A 7,367-nucleotide genomic window follows, 5' to 3' on the forward strand; every position below is an offset into this window, starting at 1 on the left:
GAAATCGTGAAGTGGAAATCGTGAATTCATGAAGTGGAAATCGTGAAATCGTGATTTCAAGAAGTGGAAATCGTGAATTCAGGAAGCAGAAATCGTGAAATCGTGAATTCATGAAGTGGAAATCGTGAAATCAAGAAATCGTGAAATCATGAAATCGTGAAATCAAGAAATCGTGAAGTTTTTTCGTGAAATCGTGAATTCGTGAAATCGTGAATTCATGAAGTGGAAATCGTGAACTCGTGAATTCATGAAATGGAAATCGTGAAATCAGGAAGCAGAAATCGTGAAATAATGAAGTTGAAATGTCACCACGGGTCTTTCGTAGATAAAAGACTTTAATAGATTAATGACTAACAAAACCAAAGACCAACATAGAAAATATTTTTGTAAAAGTTGCTTACAACATTTTACCCAAGAAAGAATATTAAATGAACATATTCCAAATTGTTTAGCTATTAATGGTATCCAAGGTGTAAAAATGCAAAAAAGAGGGAAGTAAAGTATAATTTAAAAATTATCATAAAGGTTTAGCAGTACCTTTTGTAATTTATGCTGATTTTGAATCAATAACTAAAAAAGTTTTAACTGCTTTACCATCAACTGAATCTTCATTTACTGAACCATATCAAAATCATATAGATTGTGGTTACGGCTATAAAGTTGTTTGTTGTTATGACGATAAATATACTAAACCAACCCAGATTTATAGAGGCCCTAATGCAGTTTATAAGTTTATTGAAAAAATGCTTGAGGAAGAGGAATATTGTAAAGAAATATTTAAAGAACACTTTAACAAAGAACTAAGAATGTCTAAAAAAGATGAAATTGAATTTAAAAAAAAAAAGTTTTGTCATATTTGTGAAAAAGAATATATAGAAGATTCAATCAAAGTAAGAGACGAAAAACAAAGTTTTCCGAATGGACCGAAGGTCCGTGACCATTGTCATATAACAGGAAAATTCAGAGGAAGTGCTCACTCAGAATGTAATATTAATTTTAAACTAACACATAAAATTCCTGTTATTTTTCATAATTTAAGAGGTTATGACGGTCATTTTATTATGCAACAAATAGGAAAATTTAAAAAAGAAATTAATGTTATTCCTAACAATATGGAAAGATATATGGCATTTATGATTTCCGACTTGGTCTTTATTGATTCATTCCAATTTATGTCTCAATCATTGGATAACCTAGTAAAAAATATTCCAGAATTTAAATACTTATCTCAAGAATTTGATAAAAATATAGAATTATTAAAAACAAAAGGTGTTTATCCATATGATTACATGGATTCATTTAAAAAATTCAAAGAAACAGAATTACCTCCTAAAGAAGAGTTTTATTCAATTTTAAATGAAACACACATATCTGACAACGAATATGAACATGCTAAAAATGTTTGGAATAAATTTAAAATTAAAACAATGGGAGAATATCATGATCTATATTTAAAAACTGACGTATTACTTTTAGCTGATGTATTCGAAAATTTTAGAAAACTATGTTTGGAGTACTACAAATTAGATCCTTGTCATTATTTTAGTAGTCCTGGGTTAGCTTGGGATGCAATGTTAAAAATGACTGGAATTAAGTTAGATTTAATAACTGATATTGATATGTATCTTTTTATTGAAAAGGGACTGAGAGGAGGAATAAGTTATATTTCAAACAGATACAGTAAAGCAAACAATAAATATATGAAAGATTATTATCCTAAATTAGAATCTAAATACATTATGTACCTTGACGCCAATAACCTTTACGGTTGGGCTATGTGTCAACCTTTACCCTCTGGAAACTTTAAATTTATATCCGAAAAACAATTCAAGAAATTATTGCAAAAGGTAAAACTAACTTTATAGTTGAATGTGATCTTGAATATCCGAAAGAATTACATAAAACCCACAACGATTATCCTTTATCTCCTGAAAAAATTAAAATACCAGACGAATGGCTTTCAAATTATAGTAAAAATATTAAAACAGAATTTGAAATAGGAAAAAGTAATGTAAAAAAATTAGTTCCAACTTTAATGAAAAAACAAAATTATGTAGTTCATTTTAAAAATCTTGAACTATATACACAATTAGGGTTAAAAGTAACAAAAATACATAAAATATTAACTTTTGATGAAAGTCCTTGGTTAAAAAAGTACATTGATTTTAATACTCAAAAAACATCTAAAGCAAAAAATTCATTTGAAAAGGACTTTTTTAAGTTAATGAACAATTCTGTATTCGGTAAGACGATTGAGAATTTACGCAAGAGGGTTAATATTAAATTAACACATGATGAAAACCTTTTATTAAAATACATAGCCAAACCTTCATTTGTTAGTTCAACGATGTTTAACAAGAATTTGTTTGGTATTCATAGAATAAAAGAAAGTTTGTTATTAAACAGACCTTGTTATGTGGGAATGTGCATTCTAGATTTATCAAAATATTTAATGTATGATTTTCATTATAATTACATTAAGGAAAAGTATGAAAACTCAGCAAAGCTTTTATTCACTGATACTGATTCATTATGTTATGAAATAAAAACCAAAGATGCATATGACGATTTTTATAAGGACAAAGATTTATTTGATAATAGTGATTACGATAGTAATTCAAAATTTTATTTTGATAATAATAAAAAAGTAATTGGAAAATTTAAAGATGAAGCTGCCGGCATTCCCATTGTTGAATTTGTCGGATTAAGAAGTAAAATGTATTCATATTTATTAGAAAACGAAGTTAATGTTAAAAAATGTAAAGGAATTAAAAAACTTGTTGTTAAGAAAACAATAGTTCATAGAAATTATAAAGATACTTTGTTTAATTCAACCCAAAGTAATCACACCTTTAAAGTTATTCGTTCTGATAAACACAATCTTTCCAGTTATGTTATAAATAAAACATCTTTATCATGTTATGACGATAAAAGATATATTCTTGATAATGGTATTGATACATTAGTTTATTCTTAAATTAATTAAAACTTAAATTATAGAACCATAAATTGTTAACTGAATATTCATAACGTTTAAAGAATTAATATAAATAACATCATTTATTTTAAATTCATTTGCATAATTAATAGAAATAGATTCATTTTTTCTGTTATTTTTTACATTATAACTTTGAAGAATTACATTTTCTTTATTTTTTAGTTGTAATTTAGCTTCTCCTTTATCTAATTTAATTGCATCAACAAGAATAATTAAGATGCAATTGTGTTTAATTGTTACATTATTACCATTTTGAACTAAACCAGGACTAGCATTTACAGTTTTCCATTGAAATAATCCACCATCGGTATCTTGGGTATAACATGTTAAATACAATGGAGGTTTTCTTATTAATTGCCTTTCTATTTTATTTACTTTTTCATTTATATTATTGAATATTCCCATTATATTAATTATTCCAGTTAAATAAAACACAGTTTTAATAAATTTTAATTAAAACAATAGTTTTAACCTTTTTTATTAAAATAATTTATAATAGTTTGTTCATTTTGTTTTACATTATTAATTTTTAGTATTTTATACAATAAATCATACAACGGTACTTTATCTTGTAACATTTTTATGAAAAATAAACAATTATATCCACAGAGTGTACTTGTTTTGTCTTGATATTGAACATTGTTGTATTTTACATTTGGTATATACTTAAATACTTCTTTCGGCGGAGGAAGTCCAAATGGATCGAAATACAAAGCATTTCTCAGAAAACCTCTGGTTTTATCAAAGTATAAAGTATTAAAGTAACAAACCTAATGTGTTCCAGGACCAACAGAGTCGTCCAAATTTATAATTCCACACTCGTCCTTTTCTTTCGTTTTTGATAAACCTGTGGTCTCCGAGAGTTTCACTCTTGGTAAATTATTTCTACTAAATACACCCCTAAAGTTTTTAATTTTTAATTGTTTTACCCATTGTTCAATTTCAAAGTTAGATATTGGTTTGTTTATAAATTTTATTTTTTTTTTTACTATAGGAATTCGTCTGTAAGGTCTCCGTTGTGAATCAATCTGTATACCCTGGCCATGTCCCTTACCACTTAACAAAGATGTAATCAAAGGTATTCCTAGACTAGCAGCCAACATACCTAAAAAGCCGCCATTTTGTTTTTGTTTTTGTGTTAATTTAATCACTCCAGATCCTACTAGTTGCTTTCTTTGATTAGGTGTAAGATATGGTGATATCGTATTTCTCTTATCATTAGCTACTGAAATCATACCATTTCCAAGTATTTTACTAACACCAGTACTGGCCAGCCCAGACAAAGCGCCGATGCGTAGAGGGGCTAATATTTTTGGAGCTATTTTTGCTGCCATTGGAAGAATTGTTTTTCCTAACAAACCAGCCAAAGCTCCTAAAAATCCACCATTTTGACCTTGACTGGACATCTGTTTTTTTGAAATTGTAATTTCTAATCCCTTGTTATTTCTAATAGACTTTTCAATTTGATTAATTTGTGTTTTTGTTAAAAGTAAAGGGAAGTTTCCACGTAATTGTTCATGTTTTAATCTAAAAGTATGTGGAATTCTATTATTATAAGCTTGAGCTAAATTTTTCTTTTGTCCATCTGTAAGGTTAACTTTATATTCAATATAATTTGATGACATTATATATTTAAAATTTATTTTATTTAAACAATAACAAGTTCATTTCCAATAGTATTTATTTCAACTGTTTCTTCATACAATACAATTGCGTAAACACGAATATTAGCTGCTGGTGGAATATTTAATTTAGCTGTTAATGTAATGTGCTTAGGATCTTCTGTTATTACTTCCTTTTTATATTCCAAGTTAAAATGAATAAATCCAAACAAACTTTGAAAATTAAATCTATTTAAGAGACTTCCAGTAGTTTTGTTATTTTGTTTATAATAATAATTATTTACATCATCATATATTCTTGATATACTTGTGTATTCTGTTTCTGGATAAAAAACACCATTACCAACTTCAAGACGACAAGAACTCAAAGTGCAATTATCATTTGCTGCATTAATTTTAAATGTATCTAATAAATGTGGATTATGTTCTTGTGAATTACTTTTATCAGGCCGTTGTAAATAAACAAATACATGTTGTGGTTTTGTTAAACCAGCTGTTATTCTAAAGGTTATATTATTTTGTTGTGTATCAGTTGATTGCGTCATCATTTCCCGAAGGTATGACCATCTTGCTTTTGTAAATCTTTCAGCAATTAGATTAAGTCCAAATTCATTGAAAATTAAACGTGGAACCCATAGAATTAATTGTGTTACAATTACTCTACCAGCATCAGCAGCATTAGCTCTAAAAATTAATTCATCATCATCTGTCAACTGCAGTGTTATTTGAATTTGACTTGGAGGTATAATATTAGTTTCTAAACCCTGAAAAAATGAATAATTATTTAATGGAATCTTAGCATTTACCTCATTACCACCCTGGATTAATCCTTTTCTAAAAGCAAAACGTTTATTATCATCAGCAGCAGCAGTAGCAGTAGTATCTAAATAGATAAATTCGTTTGTTCCAGTTGATTCTGCATAATCATTAGATAGTTCAACTAAATCCTTTACATTTATTACTTTGTATAAATTATTACAATCATAAACAATTTTTCCATTTTGTTTAACCACTAACTGATCAATTAATGAAGCTGCATTATTAATTAGAGCAATTTGGTCTCCATCAGCATAATTATTACCATTAGCAAGCTTATTTACTTCAAAACTTACTTCAAAATAACTATTAAACCAATCAAAATATGAGCTTCTATCATTAATTGTAAAGTGATATCCGTTTTTTTGTTGCTGAACATTATTTCCCAAGACAGATATTAAAGCTGTATCTAATTGAATAGGAGTAAATTCATATCTTTCACAATATTGTTTTGTTCTAAACATGTATATATTATATATTATTTTATTTTTTATAAATTAATCTGTTAATACGTTTACGCTGAGCTGAAGTCCCAGATCCTGACAATAATCTATTTAATCTTATATTAATATCCTCCTCATTATCATTATTATTTTTACTGTTATTCTTTTCTTGTAATTCCTTAGCAATTAAATTACCAACTGCTGGAGCAGGTTTCTTTCTAAGTTTTTCAACAATTTTATTAGCAGACAAATTTCCAACTTCCGTTCCAACCTTTTTTGTTCCACTTTCAAGTGCTGCTTTTCCTGCTGTTTCCAAAGCTTTTTTTTCCATCTGTGCTAATTGAAGATGCAACTCCGCTTGAAAACAATTTCGTTAAAGTGTCAAAGATACCTGTACTAAGGACTGAGTCCTCGGAGACCACAGGTATACCGTGTATGATTTCTTTTCCCGTGTGAGCATCAACATAAATAAATATTCCTTTATTTTTGTCATAAACTTTTTTGTACATTATATAAAACTAAAATTTATAATTTCATATTTCTTTTAAAATTAGTGTAAAACTTGTTTCAACCTCATTAAAATTAATTATTCTACCAAATACATCTGTAATATATATTCTAATTGAATTTATAATATATTTATTAATTTCAGAATATCCAACTCTTTGTGGTTCTTTTGTAAATGGATAAGCTCTTGTTAAATCTGCAGTACTTAAAGCATAGATAATATCACTGAAATTACCATCAACAAGTGAATTATCAATAAGATCACAATGAATGTAAATTGTATCCACAGAGTTAGTTATATTTGGTGTTGTAGTTCCCCATTCAGTATTTTCCAATTTTTTTTTCTCAAATCCAAGCAATGTGTGAAAATTTGATATTCCCAAATCCAACTTAAAATTATCTGTAATTGAAATCAAAATCATAAAACTACTTAAATCAAATTCCAAACTTATTGGAGCAATTTCTGATTTATTAAATTCAAAATCATCATTACTTATTAATGTTTCCCTAATATAATTATTAATATCTGTGTAACTGTAAGAACCATTTGTAAATATAATATCTTTCCAGTCCTTACCATTATGATAACGAATTCTTTTATTGTCATATTCATCACTAATATTATGCCAAGAATAGGTCATAGTGTTAACACTATCCAAACCAACAACATAAGTTTTATTTTTATCTAAAATTAAAGAACGACTAAATCTAATTGTAAAATCACTCGGAGTATTTTTGTTATCATTTTTAACTGTTTCAGAACTTAATACTATTTTTTGTTCCATTTATATATTCAAGAAAAAAAAATTATATAACATTTCATGTTCTTTTGGTAACAATTTATTCATTTTTAATAGTTCATCAATTATGTTAATACCTTCATTTTTCAGTTCTTCATTATTATTTCCAGCATCAATTGAACCACAAATTAACTCCAAGTCATTAACCAATTCTTTTGGATTACACGGACAAACGTTATAA

The sequence above is a fragment of the Mercenaria mercenaria genome, unplaced genomic scaffold (assembly GCF_021730395.1).
Source record: "Mercenaria mercenaria strain notata unplaced genomic scaffold, MADL_Memer_1 contig_4791, whole genome shotgun sequence".
Classification (NCBI taxonomy): domain Eukaryota; kingdom Metazoa; phylum Mollusca; class Bivalvia; order Venerida; family Veneridae; genus Mercenaria; species Mercenaria mercenaria.